We start from the raw sequence: 18,042 nt of genomic DNA, 5'->3' as shown, positions 1-18,042 counted from the left end.
CACAACAGACTAAAGTAGAATCTATTGTCACAGTTTCTGCTGAGCGTCATGTGTGTGTGTGTATATGCGCAACTAATCGGATTACCTAGTAGGCATATTGTTAGCCACTAAGGTGCAATGAAATCGGTTGCAAGTTCACGACTGCAGTGTTGGTACATCCAATGGGATTTATTTATGTTGGCTTAGAGAAAAAACATCTTCACCATACTGCATCCGTTTCTTTTACAGGAGCCTCCTGTCCCGCCAACAGTATGTACCAGACCTGTGGCACGGCTTGCCCATCCACCTGCTCAGATTCCACTTCCAATCTGTACTGCACCCTGCCATGTCGAGAAGGATGCTTCTGCAACAGCAGCTACATCTTGAGTGGTGGCAGCTGTGTTCCTATTAACATGTGTGGCTGCAACATGGATGGTCAGTACTACAACCTCGGGGACGAGGTCATTCTGACGGACACCTGCAGCCAGAAATGCACCTGCAGTGAGGCAGCCCAGGACATGGTGTGTGAAGATTATGGATGCAGCTCTCTGCAGGAATGCAAAGTTGTAGATGGAGTAAGAGGCTGCTATCGGGGACCCTATGGGATCTGTACCGCATCAGGTGATCCCCACTACCGCTCATTTGACGGACTCCTCTTTGACTACCAAGGAACTTGTAAGACCACTCTCAGCAAGTATTGTGGAGCTGCTGGAAATCTATCAGACTTTAGCATCCAGGTTGTTAACGAACACCGGACATCCACCAGGGTGGCCTGGACACGATCTGTGGAAATCAGAGTCTATGGCGAGCTGATATCGATAGTTGTTGGTCAAATGAATAAAATGCAGGTGAAGTGCTAACCCATACACTCTGTACACAGCCATGTATTTTTCTCTTTACCAGAGGTTATTGGAAACAAATGTTTAGACTGGAATATAATTGAAGCTGTATATTTATATGTGTATTCCAATTTATTAGGCACACATTAGGGTAAGTTACTCCAAATGCAAGTTTTATTGTGACCCCCAAGAGCGAGCTGGTATTTTTGTTTATGAGCAAAGGTGCATGTGTTACACGAAACTCCTGACCCTCTTGTTGTGGTTGGCTCTATTAAACAGGGCTATTGTTTAACGAACAGTGGTATTGTTTAGAGAACAGGTCCATTACTACAGTTGAACATGGCTGTGGTTCAGCACATACGTGTATTACATTGAGAGGGAAAGGAGCTAATATGGTATGTGGTGAAGCATAGTGTGGGCATTTAATAAGTTTAGAAAGACTGTGTTTTTCATGAGGCTACGGACCTGATTTAGATATTGGTGGATGAATTGCTCCATCACAACGTTGACAGATATCCCATCTGCCAATATCTCCTATGAGATTTTGACATTGGTGGACGGGATATCTGTCACTGTTGTGACAGAGTAACTTTTCCAGCAATATATCAATTAGGCCCTTTGTGTGGCTGGGTCAGTGCGTGTTACATTCACGGAATGCTGTGGCAAAAATGTCCAGATTGGCACAGACTCATAGATTTGCATGTTGTTTGTTTATTTCAGGTGAATGGATCTCTGGTCAATCTTCCAGTTAATCTGCAGTCAGGGAGGGTCCAGGTTGTCACAAGTGGCTCCACAGCCAAACTACAGACAGACTTTGGCCTCTTTGTGACTTATGATTGGAGTCACCATGTGGTTGTCAAGGTTCCCTATGCCTACTCAGGGCTTCTCTGTGGCCTCTGTGGAGACTTTGATGGCAACGAGACTGATGATTTCAGGGCTCCCAACGGTACCTTGCTTACCAGTGCAGGAGCATTTGGGAACAGTTGGCAAGAGGATGATTCTCTGTTTCACTGCTTGGATACCAACAGCCAGCCACAGTGTAGCCTGGCCCTGCAAACTCAGTACAGATCCCTACAGTCATGTGGGATAATGGCAGATCCCAGTGGCCCATTCAGGGGCTGCAACAGGCTGGAGGATCCCAGCACCTACATGGACAATTGTGTCTACGATTTATGTGCCACCAATGATGATAAGCAAAGCCTATGTGACAGTCTTCAAAGTTACACTCAGGAGTGCCAAAGCCGTGGTCTCCCAGTACTATCGTGGAGGAATCTGACTGAATGCGGTGAGTGCTGCTTGACATCTTTTACAATGTAATGCTGTCCTTTTTCTCTCATCATCGGCACACTTTTATTGTAAAGATTAAGGGCCATATGTACGAACACATTTTCCCATAGACACACAATGGGCAAAATTGCTTGCTACATCTGTCCCTAAGCACCCAGAAGAAAGTTCTCTCGCTACTCATGAAAAAAAGCTTTGTGAATCAGGCGCTACGTTCTTGCAAATGGTCATAATTTAATTGAAGGGCAACCACTTTCTAGAAACACATACAGCCAAAGAGGTCTTCGTGCCACTACATTGTCCTGGAAGTCCATAATTTATTTATCCGGAAGGTTAATGAGCCCTTGTATACCACTTGATATATCTAAGGTTTGCTTTACTCATGCATTTCAGAGAGAGGTGAAATATCTAATAACCAATTAAGACTCCTTACTGAATGGCACTCTCAGCTGCTTCTTTTATCTAGCATTATGGAGTTAAACTGAATCCGACTAGCTCAAAGAACATATTGCGAGGCACGAAGTTGATGCCAGTTCAGGAAGCTCCACCAGTTTCCATCCCTTTCCATCAAACTCTGATTTTTACACTTCCTTGTTTATCAGCTACTCACTATAACAGTTTTATCAGAGTCCCTTTCACTTTAATATTGCCTTATTTTCTCCTGCCGTAAGATAAGGGTAGTCAATTTCCTTTCCAGAATCAAGTTACTTGCTTTGAAACTCAATAGAGCAGAGTATTAAACTGTATTTCATATATCTGCCTGTTGCTCATACTCTAAATGAAATCATCCCAAGATGTAGAAGAAAATCAAGGAAAATAGCTTAACACTGATTATTCTGTGCTCAAGCACGCAAGAACTAACCACATTGGTTCACAGTGAAATATGGGTGGTCTTTCTCTTGAGCGCAGGATTCTGTTTGTTCTGTATCACAAGGCAGGGTAATGATGATGGGAGACTGCATTGGTTTCATATATGATAATTTGGAAGGAATAGTTTTCTTTCTACTGAAGTGATAGATTTAGAGTTTATGCAGATCATAAAATGCAGCTTGGTGTCCATTTGGCAGAACAATATGAATGACACCCCATGCAGACCATTACATATATTGACTTGGGAGCTGAAGTAGAGAAGGAGGAGTCTGTGGTTAGGATTGCTATCCAGTATGCCCAGTCCTAAAGGCTACATTAATGTTTATTCATTGACTGTATTACTATATTTTTACAGATGTCAGCTGTCCCAGCAACAGCCACTATGAGCTGTGTGGGTCTTCTTGTCCTTCCTCATGTGCTGCACCAAACTCTTCATCCCACTGCTCTACACCTTGTGCAGAAGGATGCCAGTGTAACAGTGGCTTCATCCTCAGTGCTGATGAATGTGTGACCCCAGATTCGTGTGGTTGCACCTATGATGGCCAATATTTCAAGGCAGGCCAGACCTTTCGGCAAGGAAGCAACTGTCAGACATTGTGTCAATGTAATGGATCCAGTGGAACAACTGAGTGCTCAAGCTCCCCTTGTGCCTCCACTGAGGTCTGCACCAGTATCGAAGGAGTGTACGGTTGCTATACTTTACCAGATGGCATCTGCTGGGCCGGTGGAGATCCTCATTACACCAGTTTTGACGGACGAAAATTTGATTTTGAGGGAACTTGCAAGTATGTCATGTCTGAGCTTGGAGTGACAACGGGTTCCCTCCCTTTCTTCAGGGTGGAGGTGAAAAATGAAAACTGGCAATGTCTTCGTGTAGCTGTCACCACAGAGGTTTTTGTAACAACAGAAGACACACTGATCCATCTCCAAAGTGGTAGATGGGGGAAGGCGGAGGTAAGAAATGTGTTGTTTTCTATTGTACTGTTGTATTATGCTAACTTGAACTTCCCCTAATAAACTAGGATTTCAGATACTTCAAAAGGCTTTGGATTATAATTTTATACTACTTCCAAAATGGTACAAAGTCAGAACTCATTGGTGGCTTTATTTGGAGCATCTTCATGCTGTCCACCCATCCAAGCTGCAAATTCAGACTATATATATAAATTACCTACTGGCGATTGCCAGTAGGCAGTTTTAGCTAGTTTTACTTTTCCATAAATAGAGTGCCTTATAGTTTGCTAATAACTTTGGCCCCATTTGACCAATCTTCACAAAAATATCCATAAAAAGATCACCCACCGGTGCTTTTTCCTGGAAAGTTTTCTGGTGATATGTTAAAGAGGGGCCGAGAGCAAGGGGTGTCCCAATATGTAAAATCAGCATGCATTCTCCATAGACTTCTTTAAGACAGGTTTTAGCAAAAAAGGCTGAATTAAATTACACCAAATTTGGCAGGAGGTTAGATTTTGTTCCACAGTTTGTGCTTTGTGTTTTTATTTCGGTGTAAACCTGATCAGTAGTTTTTGAGAAACTGAAGGTAAAAAAATAATTGTATATTTTGGTAGTTGGGCTTGCAAGAGTCCAGCAACGCTCCTGGGAGAGCGCAAAATCAAAGGTGGAGCCCTGTCATCGGTCCACAGGCCCATATTTCCTGTGAACATCTGTGCTCTCTCGAGAATGAGTGACTTGATTGCCTGTCTGTTGGAATGTAGAAATGAAATGGTGGCCATTACTGTTTACTGTGAAAAATTGGAGGTGTTCTAGAAGCAAAAAAGCTATAAAATGGGCAACACAAGGGCATGCTGTTTCCCTAGATTTAAAGAGAAGGTGTTTAAGGTATAACCACTGTGGAGATTGTAAATATATGGGGGGTCATTACAACCTTGGCGGATGGCTGAAGCCGCCCGCCAAGGTTTGACCGCCGGGCAGCTGCCGATGCAGCCGCACTCGCGCCACGGCCATTATGAGATCCCCGCTGGGCCGGCGGGCAGAAACCTGGTTTCCCCCCGCCGACCCAGTGGGGACCTCGGCCGCAACACTGAAGCCGACTCCAAATGGAGCCGGCGGGGTTGCGGCCGTGCAACGGGTGCAGTTGCACCTGCCGCGCTTTTCACTGTCTGCATAGCAGACAGTGAAAAGCTGCACGGGACCGTGGCAGGAGGCCCCGCAGCTCCCCTTTCCACAAGCCTTTTCATGGCGGTGCAAACCGCCATGAAAAGGCTGGCGGGAGGGGGGCTCGTAATCCCCTGGGCAGTGCTACAAGCAGCGCTGCCCTGGAGGATTACTCCCGCCGGGACAAAAGTGGCAGGAAACCGCCGGTCCCGGCGGTGCAACCGCAGCGCTTCCGCCGCAGTCGTAATCCCCAGGATTTCACCACCAGCCTGCTGGTGGTGAAATCTGCCAAAACAACCCTGGCGGTCAAAGACCGCCAGGGTTGTAATGAGGGCCATCATGTTTTAACTAGTTGTAATACTCTTGCGTGACTCACGTGGGATCATAAATAGTAACAAGCATTTGCAATGCAATAGGTCTCGCATTGGCAAGAGTGCAAGCTATTGGTGTTGTAAATGACAATGTATTTATTTATGTGTTTTGATTTGGAGTGTAGGGGATGTATGTGGTGTGGAGTCGAAATTTGTGGTTTGCATTTGAATTGTTACTTGTGGAATTGTGCAGTGTGAAATTGTGTGGTATGGTGTGTAATTGTGTAGTGCAATTAAGTGGCATGGTGAAAATATATGGTTGAGAGCTGCATAGAATACATTGAAAAGAAGATAGAGAGGAATAGGTAGTTTATATCTTAACTGAGAAGATACAATGCAAGCTTCCCCCACATAGAAGGTACTATTCAAGCTTCCCTCACAGAATTTACCATGCAAGCTTCCCTCACACACAGCAGATACTGCACAGGCAGCAGTCTAAGCTTCCCTCACACAAAGAAGATACAGCACAGGCAGCAGCAGTGCAATTTTCACTCACACACAGAGCAGATACAGCATAGGCAGCATCAGTGCAAGCTACCTTCACACGCTGAGCAGATACAGCACAGCAGCAGTGGAAGCTTCCTTTACACACAACATATACAGCATAGGCAGCAGCAGTGCAAGCTACCCTCATGCACAGCAGATACAGCACAGCAGCAATGCAAGCTTCCCTTACACACACCAGATCCGCATAGGCAGCAGCAGTGCAAGCTTCCCTCACACCCACACAGATACAGCACAGCAGCAGTGCAAGCTTCAATCACACACAGCAGATACAGCACAGCAGCAGTGCAAGCTTCCCTGACACATAAGAGTACAGACAGCAGCAGTGAAAGCTTACCTCACACACAGCAGATACAGCACAGGCAGCAGTGCACACTTCACTCACACACAAAGCAGATATAGCACAGGCAGCAGCAGTGCCAGCTTCACTCACACACAGAGCAGATACAGCATAGGCAGCATGAGTGCAAGCTTCCCTCACACACAGCAGATACAGCACAGCAGCAGTGAATGTTTTCCCTCACACATTAGAGCACAGGCAGCAGCAGTGAAAGCTTCCCTCACAGACAGCAGAATCAGCACAGACAGCAGCAGTGCATGCTTCCCTCACGCATAGTAGATGCAGCACAGCAGCAGTGCCAGCTTCCCTCTTATATAAACGCACAGGCAGCAGCAGTGCAAGCTTCCCTCACACAGAGAGCAGATACAGCACAGGCAGCATCAGTGCAAACTTTCCTCACCCAGCAGATACAGCACAGCAGCAGTGCAAGCTTCCCTCACATACAACAGCACAAGCAGCAGCAGTGCAAGCTTCCATCACATACAGGGCAGATACAGCACAGCAGCAGCAGTGCAAGCTTCCTCAGGCAGAGCAGATACAGCACAGCAGCAGTGCAAGCTTGCCTCACACACAGCAAATACAGCACAGCAGCAGTACAAGTTCCCCCACCCACAGCACTGATCCAGAACAGCAGCAGTGTAAGCTTCCCTCACACATAGCAGCTACAGCACAGGCAGCACTAGTGCAACCTTCCCTCACACACAACACAGATATAGCACAGCACCAGTACACGCTTCCTTCACACACAGCACAGGCAGCAGTGCAAGCTTCCCTCACACACAGCACAGGTACAGCACAGCAGCAGTGCAAGTTTCTCTCACACCAAGCAGATACAGCACAGGCAGCAGTAGTGCAAGCTTCTCTCACACACAGTGCAGATACAGCACAGGTAGCAGTGCAAGCTTCCGTCACGCACAGCACACATACAGTACAGGCAGCAGTGCAAGCGTACCTCATACACAGCACAGATACAGCACAGCAGCAGTGCATGAAGCATTGGCATTGTCTTTAGGTCTTGGCTTTGGGACCTTATAAATGTTTAGACAGAGCTATTGGCTTTGGCAATGTCTTGAATCTATATTGTAGAGCACTGTGCCTGCTGTTAAAACATCACGAAATGTACAAAGGCAGATTTAATTTGTTTCCTTCCTTTGTTTTATGATGCACCATACAAGTGAGCAGGCAGCCAAATCACTGCACTTTCCCAAACGAGGGAAGACTGATGTCAGTCTCACTGAGCACTAGGCTGTGCACAAGGGTTTGCCTCTGTCACCTGCAGGTTTGAACAAGACTGGGGAATGGGATTCAAGTTTTGGCATGCTCTTCCTGCAATAACAAAAAAAAATAGGAACACATTTAAATACTCACACCTTTGCTGGCGGCACTGCCCGTGGGCGAGCTTTTGGATTTGGCAATCGGGTGGGGGCGGTGAATAGGAGGTCGGGTGGGGGCAATGAATGGAAGGGTGAGTGGGGGCAGTGAATATTATTTAATGGGAGGATGGGTGGGGGTGGTGAACAGGAGGTCACATGCGGCTGGTGAATGTGGCGTCATGTTGTTGGTGAATGGGAGGGCTGGTGAATGATGGGTAAAAGGACTGGCAAAGTGTTCAGTGAAGTGTTCACCAAAAAAAGGGGCAATACTTCAAAAAGAATGGATTCTGAGCAGATAGCTGGTGTACATCAAATCAGAGAACGCCTGGGTTGCACATAAAGCAACCTGTATTGCCAGTTTTGAAATGGCGAAGAATAGTGACTGATCTTCCAGACTGGAACAAGTTTTCCAATGATGGGGAGGTACTTTTATCTACCTTATTTTAAAAAAAATATATATTTGCTAATGGATTTTTATAAGACAAACCAAGCAATGGAAATGCCAGGTACACATAAACCTGTTAACTATAAGTCACATGGTTCAGGTGAGCATTAAAAGAACCACATTTGAAATACGATGGTAAGGTTTGCGTTCTTTACATGTAAAATTGTATATAGTGCTTCTTTGCACACTGAAACAGCTTGTTCTTCACAAGGAAGATCTGGTGTCTAGTGTGCAGGAAAAACACAACATGCATCGTGAATGCCTTCTTTGGAGTACTCACCCATAAAATGTGGACTTTAATGTGCCCCATCAAGAAAAGGAAAGCTTATTTCCTAGTGTAAGTCAAAGCCTGCCCCTTGAATTAATGAAAAATATACATGTGCTTAGTGGAACATCTCAGAAACAATATATTTGCAGTGCAGATATGAACCCAAGAGAGTGTGGCGTAATGGCCAGAGCTGCTGACTTTGGAGCTGAGGAAGCCAGTTCAATCTCAGCATCATCTCAATATCCTATGATTCTGGGCATATCAGTTAATCTCCCTGTACCTGCCAATAAATGAATGTGTCTTTGTGTAAGGTAACTGGTGCTCAAATCACAAGATAAGGGTGCTGGTACACAAGAACAGCCAAGCTTGTTTTTGTAAGCAAACACAGACTGCATTTCCAAGGCCTGCTCTGGATTCCAGGGATTCCTCTGGGAGTTGGCGAGGGGCTGCAAATAAACAAGCAATTCTACACAGAAACTTCAAAAATGTGAAATGCCTTATCTAAAGACCTTTTGGGTGTTCAGCTTTTAGTATTTTCCTCACTGTTAATAATTCTTTTTTTCTCTCCCAGAGTTTGATTAAAAGTGTTTTTTACCGTTATTGGGTGATATTGGAAACACAGGTACAGTTTGTCAAAGGATGCGTGTGCAAATTAACATTTTTAACTGCATATAGCTGATGTGGTTTACATGAGCACCAGTGCTTTATAGACAGAGACATTTATTTTTAGTCATGGAGAAATTAAACAACTTGCCCAAAATCACAGGATGTTGAGCCTTCCGCCAAGGCTCAACCACTGTCTCCATCCTCAAAGTTCAAAATTGAAGCAGCACATCCTCCTGCCTTCGCGTAAAACGTTTAAAATGTGACAGAGGTCTATTACACCTGTGAATATATTTTAAAAACGAAATTCCAGTTATAAAGCCGGTGAAATGTACTTTAAAATGTACCTATGAGCAGTACTTTAAATGGGCCGGTACTGTCCGGGACTGAGTACCGGCACTTTTTTCATTTTGGGAGGAAGAATACCTGCATTTCTCACGAAAAACGGAATACTTTTAATTGGAGAGTACCGGCACATCCCAGAAACAAGCAGGTACTCTGCACTTCTATTTGTCCATTTCAAGAAGCTCATATATAACAATGTGAACAAAATCTAATCAATTAACCTGGAGCCACGGCCTCCAGGTAAGAAGCACAAAGCCTGATAGGTCAAAGGCCTGAACCATGAAGGCCAGTGCTCGGCACTGGAAATGTGATTAACAGCCCTCTCTCTTTTTTTCTGACCAGGTGCCTATTCAAGAGTGCTGCTTATAGGTTAAAGCAGAGCTATTAGTTTTACTGTACAGCCTTTTAATAATGCTTTATTTTAGCAGCTCACATGATTTATGTCACAAATGTTGTGTCCGTTTTTAGCACTATTTAATGAGTAGATGTTTCACTCAAAATAAACACAGAAAACCGGATGGTTTCTTTTACAGTAATATAATCATTGTTGTGAAATATAGACATAAAAGATTATGTTTTACTAATTGTATTACAGACGGATGCATTAATTGTTTGCTGCTCCCACCCAGGCTCGAACATGGTTCCCCATCTTCAAAGGAAGGCACTGTGGCTGTTATGCCACACCCTCTCTCTGTTGCTTAAAAGTCTTAAAATGTGAAGGATGTGTAGTCAATATGTAAATAATTAAAGTTAGAGTACAACGGTCCAGTGATGACAGTGTTAAAGAAATTAAAAGCAACACACACCGCCTAGCAGATAGGAAAGAAATACCTGTCAATATTGGACACATGCTGCCTCTAGCAACACAAAAACGAAACATAAGTCAATCTAATTGCAAGTTGTTATAAAGCTTTAGAAAAGGTGACACATGGGGACAAAACGCAATAAAAATGCTTCATCACATTACACTTTTGAAACAGTCCATTTGAAGTTGGCAGGGGTGAAAAGGGGTGGGGAGAGTGTGGAAGACCGCCATGGTGCAGCATCAAGCATTTAGTGTACCTTTAGCACCTTGTCAGACTTTAAAGCACTCACACCTCTTTGTTGAAGGGTATGGGCGCTACAGGATGGAGCCAGGCCTGCTGGGAGGGGGCTGAATACAGAGATTGCTTCCCTGCCTCAAAGAGTAAATTAGCTTAGCAGCTGTAAAGATAGACATTGCTGTTGTTGCCAACCGCATGTTTTGTTTATCAGTCTGTTTTAGTTGCTGCATTTGTTGCTGTAACGCCTTACCCACTCTTTTTCGTTTAATATTTTTATGGTCTGAAGGCGATGACGTTTGCAGCCTTGCAGACAGAATGACATGAGCACCATTTGCATTTTTAGTCACAGTGAAATGAAGTGATTTGCTCTAAATCACAGGATGTTGAGCCTTCTCCCGAGATTTAAACAATGTTCAAGCTTCAAAGTCGGCCTCTGTAGCTGTTATGGCACATCCTATTTATTTTGCATAAAATTTGTAAAACGTGAAGGAGGTGAAGCTCACATGCAATTGTGTTTAGAGAAGGAAGCTCCAATGATAACGGAGTGAAATGCAAATAGGTGAATCTAAGGATAAAGAAACAACATTCATTCCAATTAAATCACACTCATTAAAAACAGATAAAAGTACAATAGGACCATGCTCAAAAAGAAAAAAATGATAACCTAATAATTACAAACAATCTATTCAGGTGAAAACTTCTCTTATCAATTGAGTCATCATTATTTGAGACAATTTCCTAGAGTGTATTGTTTCAAAATTCATATGAAGAAAGGTAAGGTCCAATCCAAAGTGTTGCCCCAGTTGTAGTGCTGATGCGGGTTTTGATGCCACGTGACCAAAGAGGTCACCCACCTTCCTCAGGGCACTTGGCAAGTATGTGGTGTTAAAAAAGCTCCCTGGGAGAGACCTGATATCCTCATAAACGCAGTACCTCTGACTTTGAAAGATGGAAAATGCAGGAATTGTATCTTCTGATAAATGTGGAAAATCAACCACTGAGCTTCATGTGAATAGGAGTTCCATCTTCACGGGTTATCTCTTTTGTTCTAAAGAATAGGGCTTCTTTCTGAATGTAGCAGACTTATTTTAATTTGGTCCTTATCTATCCTCGGCAGGATAAGGACTACTAGCAATAGGAGGACCCTCTTGCCGATTAGACAGAAAGAAGTATTTCCTTCACACAAGGGAGAATTCAAGGAACCCAAGACCTAGGGTTTTCTTATGCCAGCCCCAAACCCCTTAATGATGCCATGGTAGTGCTGTATTTATGATACAGTGCTCCATGGCGTACGATTCCACAGATGAGGCAGACATTATGTTGCATCTGTTGCCGCAAAAGTGGCGCAGTGCTGGAGTAGCGTTGGTAATCTGATGTTACTCCAGCAATGAGAGAGGGTCACATATTACAAAGCCCAGCATCGCTTTAATGTCTGCTCTGAGCAGGCATTCAGAAAGTGATGCTGTGAAGGCGCAGAATGGTGCAGTGAAATGCAGTACATTTCACTGTGCCAGTTCTGCATGGCTTTTAACATGGGAATCCCCAACATGCATACATTATACCTGGAGCAGGTATAAGTGGTGCAGGGCTTTACAAACTGGCGCATTGGTCCCATTGTGCTAGTTTGTAAATGTGGCGGAGAGTAGGGGACTGCTTGCGTCGCCGAAGTGTCACAAAAAGCTGATGCTATGGCAGCACAAGGTGCTTGTAAATAAGCCCCGAACTGTTTCCACTGTATATACTTGCCAGTGAAGGAAGTACTGGTTTTTAAATGATTAAAAAAAATTTAACAATACAAGCTCTAATTTTCTTGTGAACCTCATTGTGTATATATTTTAGACACATGAGATGTTGGAATGGTGATATTACTATTTCTAGAGTGAAACACTTTGGTGAGTGTTAGCCAAGGTGTGTTAAGATGACAGTGTTGGAAGCAGAGGTCATGGCATAAATGTGATTGTGGGTGGAAAATGTAGTAAAGCTTAGAAAAGATAGTGATGTATCACTATTATGAATTATTGATCACCATGCAACTTTCACCTTTTTTTGTTATTTTAGTCTTGTTTTAAGACAAAGATGGAAACGTTTTCAAAATAGAACAAAGGCGGCTTATTTAAGAGGCAAAAAAGCCCTGTTAATACAAGCAGGATTATTGTGCTGCTGAGGAATAACTACGTCTTGAAGGAAAGTGTTTTCAAGTTGTAAGGATGTGGCAGTGACTGTAGAGTTATGCAGTTCAGCTGCAGGAGCTAAGTCTGCCCAAGCTAAACTTTGTGAGTTGTAATTTATAGACATGGCACTTAGTGGAAACTTTCTAGCCACCTAGCCTGCTGATATATACTTGAAACTGAACACTCATTGCCTAGCTAAGGTGCTAAAAGACTTGAAAAGAAGTGCTACCTAAATCAAAATATAGTAGACAAATAAGGCACAAAGGGGGAGACATTGGTGCCTTCTGATGAGTGTGAAAAAAAGTTGTTTTATACTTGTTTGTTTTGTTTGCCTAATAGTTGCTCATATAGTTTGTTACTATAGTTGTTGCAGTTCAGTATTATTGGTGATTTGTTTTGTTGTAATAAAAAGTTTAATGTTACTTTTGATTTTATTATAGTATTGCAATATTCACCAAAACTGGCAGTTCCATCTCCAGGGACTGTACATATGCTGATGCATGCTTATGTATCTCTATGGTAGTGTTCAAATCTTTTATTCTATAGGCATTTGGTAATGCAGGAGCCAATTATTATGTTATACAGCTATGGCGACTTGTCATGCAACAGCTAGGTGTTAGTAGATAGATCCGTCCTTATCCACCATGTACTATAAGGACCTGTTATTGAAGAGAGAAGTATTGACACAGAGACCAGTGCATCTTCCTACTCATACACACACTCCTATCAGCTGCTTTCCACACAGTGTTGTATAGCCATTTTAATGATGCCTCCAGGCACAATATTTTAGCAACTAGGCCTGCCACTTGTGCCCTTTGGCCCAGTTACATTTTATTCTGCTTCATTTTTAATTTTTTCAGTCTCAGCCACATTCATCTAGTTGTTCTTTCACCTAGTAAAGCAATGCGTTTCTTAGCAAGACATTCTTTTAACTTTGTGCTTTCCTCAAGGCTGCAGCAAGATAGTGTTGCAGGCTGTTATGCCTGACAGCCTTAGGGTGGTTATCCCCCAACCTTTTGCCTGCCTCCCTCCACTTTTTTGACACTGTTTATGGTGGTTTTAGGACTTTGCGCCCTTTACCACTGTTAACCAGTGCTAAAGTGCATAAGCTCTCTCCCTTGAACAGGGTAACATTGGTTTATCTCCAGTTTGCATATTTGATTTACTTATAAGTCCCTAGTAACGTGCACTACATGTGCCAAGGTCCTGTAAATTAAGTGCTACTAGTGGGCCTGTGGTGTTGATTGTGCCACCCACTTAAGAAGCCCCTTAACCATGTCTCAGGCCTGCCATTGCAAGCCCTGTGTCTGTAGTTTTACTGCCACTTCGACTTGGCATTTAAAAGTACTTGCCAAGTTTTAAACTCCTCTTTTTCTACATACGTCACCCTTACGGTAGGCCCTAGGTAACCCATATGGGAGGGTGCTACGTAGGTAAAATACAGGACATGTACTTGTGTGTTGTTAGAAATGGGGTCTTTGTTTGGCAGTCAGGTTACCCCCTGCCCAACAAGGACCCTCACTCTAGTAAGGGTAAAGGAGAATCACCCTCAGTTAACCACGCTCACCCCCTTGGTTGCTTGGCACGAACAGGCAGGCTTAACTTCAGAAGCAAGGTGTAAAATATTTGTACCAACACACAAAAACTCAGTGAAAACACTACCAAATGACACAACACAGGTTTAGAAAAATAGATAGTATGTATCTAACCAAAACAAGACCAAAACAACAAAAATCCACCATACACCAGTCAAGTTATGAATTTAAAAAGCAAAATATTCTTAAATCCTTTAGAAAACAGTGAGAATGTTGTTAGCATACAAAAGTACCTGGTTAGCGTCAAAATAAAGCCGCACGGCCGAGCGTCTGCCAAAAAAGGCCAGCGATGCGTTGATTTCTCACTCGCAAGCAAGAGCGTGCATCGTTCCTTCTCCGGTCGGGTCGGCGTGCGTTGTTTCTTCTCTCCCGCAAGAGAATGATGCGTCGATCTGGACGGGCACCTTTTGTCCGGGCAGGCTTTGTGCTGATTTTCTGCACAAAGTCGCACGGTCGCATGGTGTCAAGAAGCCGCTCTGCGTGGGGGCTTGTGTCGTTAACAGCAGCCGCTATGGGTGTTACGCATCGTTTCTCTGCCACGTTGTGTTGATCTCCCAGCCGTGCAGGTGGAGACTCGTTTTTAGCCGCGAGGCCGGTGGCGCGTCATTTTTTAGCCGTGAAGCGGGTAGTGTGTCGAAAGCTCCCCCGCAGTGTTTTGTGAGGATTTCTGTCCATTTCCACCAGCTGCACCTTTCAAGATTCCAGAGACAGGTTAGGGCACCACTTGGCAGGCAGGAATCTCAGCAGAAAGCCCAAGTGCTGGCAGAGAGAAGTCTTTGCTGTCCCTGAGACTTTAACAACAGGAGGCAAGCTCTGTTTCAAGCCCTGGGAGATTCTTCACCAGTGGGAAGTCACACAAAAGTCAGTCTTTGTTCTCTCTCAAGCAGAAGCAGATACTGCAGGCCAACCCAGCAAAGCACAGTCACAGGCAAAGGGGCAGTACTCCTCCTCCAGCTTCTCCAGCTTTTCTCCTTGGCAGGGGTTCCTCTTGGTTTCAGAAGTAATCTGATTTTCAGGGGGTTTGGGTGCTCTTCTTCTGCCTTGCACAGGCCAGACCCCAGACACACACCAGGGGGTTGGAGACTGCATTGTGTCAGGGCAGGCACAGCCCTTTCAGGTGTAAGTGACCACTCCTCCCCTCCCCTTGGCCGAGATAGCCCATCAGGATATGCAGGCTACACCCCAGCTCCCTTTGTGTCACTGCCTGGAGTCACAGAATGGTTTAAGCAAGAAAACGTCTACTTTCTAAAAGTGGCAATTTCAAACACACAATCTAAAAACCAACTTCACTAAAAGATGTATTTTTAAATTGTGAGTTCAGAGACCACATACTCCACATGCCTATCTGCTCCCAAAGGGATTCAGTGTTTTAATAATATTTAAAGGCAGCCCCATGTTCACCTATGAGAGCGATAGGCCTTGCAACAGTGAAAACTGAATTGGGCAGTATTTCACTGTCAGGACATGTAAAACACACAAGTACATGTCCCACCTTTAACATACACTACACCCTGCCCGTGGGACTACCTAGGGCCTACCTTGGGGGTGCCTTACATGTCTAAAAGGGGAAAGTTTAGGCCTGGTAAGTGGGTACACTTGCCAAGTCGAATTGGCAGTTTAAAACTGCACTCCCAGACACTACAATGGCAGGTCTGAGCCATGTTTACAGGGCTACTAATCTGGGTGGCACAACCAGTGCTGCAGGCCCACTAGTAGCATTTGATTTACAGGCCCTGGGCACTTCTAGTGCACTTTACTAGGGACTTACTTAGTCAATCAAACATGGCACTCATGGATAAGCCAATGTTCACATATAATTTATACAGGGAACACTTACATTTTAGCACTGGTCAGCAGTGATAAAGTGTCCAGAGCAAACAAAACAGCAAAAACAGAGTCCAGCACACAGAAACAACCTGGGAAGTATAGGCAAAACATTAGGGGAGACCATGCCAATGATGTCAAGTCTAACATATGTTTACATGTCCTGGTAGTGAAAAACACAGGACACTCAGTCACATCTGCATTCATCTGCATACTGAATGGGTCTTCCTCGGCTGGAAGGGTGGAGGGCCTCACATTTACATTTCAAAGGCCAGTGGCCTGCCCTCACACAAAGGACTGATAACTCCCAACAGGGACGCTGGCAGACAGAACTGGGCTGAAAGGGGAACTTGTGCACTTCAAAACCACTCTTTGAAGTCTCCCCCACTTCAAAGGCATTTTTGGGTGTATAAACTGGGTCTCTGACCCCATCAACTCAGACACTTCTGGGCCTACACATGCATTCTGTCAGAGAAACTGCCTCGCGGCCCAAAGGACTTATCTGGACTGCTTTACTGGAAAGAACTGCTGCCCTGATTGTTGCCCTGCTGCCGTGCTGACCTCTGACTCTGCTGGAAGGACTCTGCCTTCCTCCTGAAGTGCTCTTTAAAAGCTTAGATTGAGCTTGCCTCTTGTTTCTGAAGTCTCTGGACCAACAAAGACTTCACCTCTTCAAGAAACTCCTTGTGCATCGCAAATCAACACACCGCCTGCAGAAATCAACGCAAAGCCTGCAACGCGGCTGAGAAATTGCCGCACAGCCAACCAGAACGACGCAGCACCGCCTTCCCGATTGGAAATTCCTTGTGATGGAATATTCAAGGCATCGCCTACCAGAACAAAGCAGTGCCTGCCCATTCTTGCAGTGCATCAAGGATTTTCAACGCATAGTTCCTGGGTGTCAAAATATCCTTGCATCGCAGAGAGGAACCAACACTGCATGCCGAAAAACTAACCAAACCCTTGCAGCAAGGAAAGAAATGATGCATAGTCTGTGCCGCACAGGAAAATCCGACACCATACCTTATTTTTCCACGCATCTCCTTCTCTGCGGTCTCCATGTGTCGTTATTTTTTACCCATTCTTGGTACCTTGTGTTACAGAGAAATACCTGTTCATTTATAAGGATTGAGAACATTTTAAAAGTAATATTTCAACTTGTGCTTATTGGATCTTTGTCATTTTTACCTCGTTGTATTCAGATAAATATTATCTATTTTTCTAAACCTGTGTGGTGTATTTCTGTGGTGTTTTCATTATGTTACTGTATGATTTATTGCACAAATACTTTACACATTGCCTTCTAATTTAAGCCTGACTGCTCAGTGCCAAGCTACCAGGCGGTGGGCACAGGATAATTTGGATTGTGTTGTGACGTACCCTGACTAGGATTGAGGTCACTATTTGGACAAGGGTGTTTACCTCTGCCAACTAGAGACACCATTTCTAACACCAGCAAAGTGGTACTCTGCGTCTCAAATATTCACAGAAACACACATATCCTTACGTGGGGACATTTTATCAGAACATTCAGCTGTTTTATTATAAAAACACTTCTCTGTTCTATGCACATTAGACGGAGATTCCAGCCAAATGACCACAACTACATGCTGATTGACTTTGCTACAGCTGCTTTCTGAGACTACCGGTTCCCTGGCCTGCAATTCAGGTGATACAGCCGATCCAGCAGCCTCATTAGGATAATGAGACCCCACACAACAGCAGTATTATGCATGACTGTTGCCACTGGGACAGAACTGAAAGACCTGGACACCAGTTGTGCAAGACACAGGTCATTTTGATATTGGCCGTAAAAAACGCCTACCACCGCAGTGACGGCCGCCAAAATACCACCACCGCAACTACCATCTGTCCGCCATATTATGAGCACTGCCAGACTCCTGCCAAAAGAAGGGTGGAAATCCTGCAGTGTTCATGGTGGCGGATGGTGGCAAGGTGGCACAGCTAGCACCAGCACTGCCACGCCAGTAGAACTCTGCCAGCCGTAGTACGACAAGTAATACGGCCTGGCGGTGTCCTGCTGGTTCCCTCCTGGCACAAGGAAAGTCGGGC

Source organism: Pleurodeles waltl, chromosome 7 (assembly GCF_031143425.1).
Source record: "Pleurodeles waltl isolate 20211129_DDA chromosome 7, aPleWal1.hap1.20221129, whole genome shotgun sequence".
In the NCBI taxonomy this organism is placed as follows: Eukaryota; Metazoa; Chordata; class Amphibia; order Caudata; family Salamandridae; genus Pleurodeles; species Pleurodeles waltl.
This window is presented reverse-complemented; position numbering follows the sequence as displayed.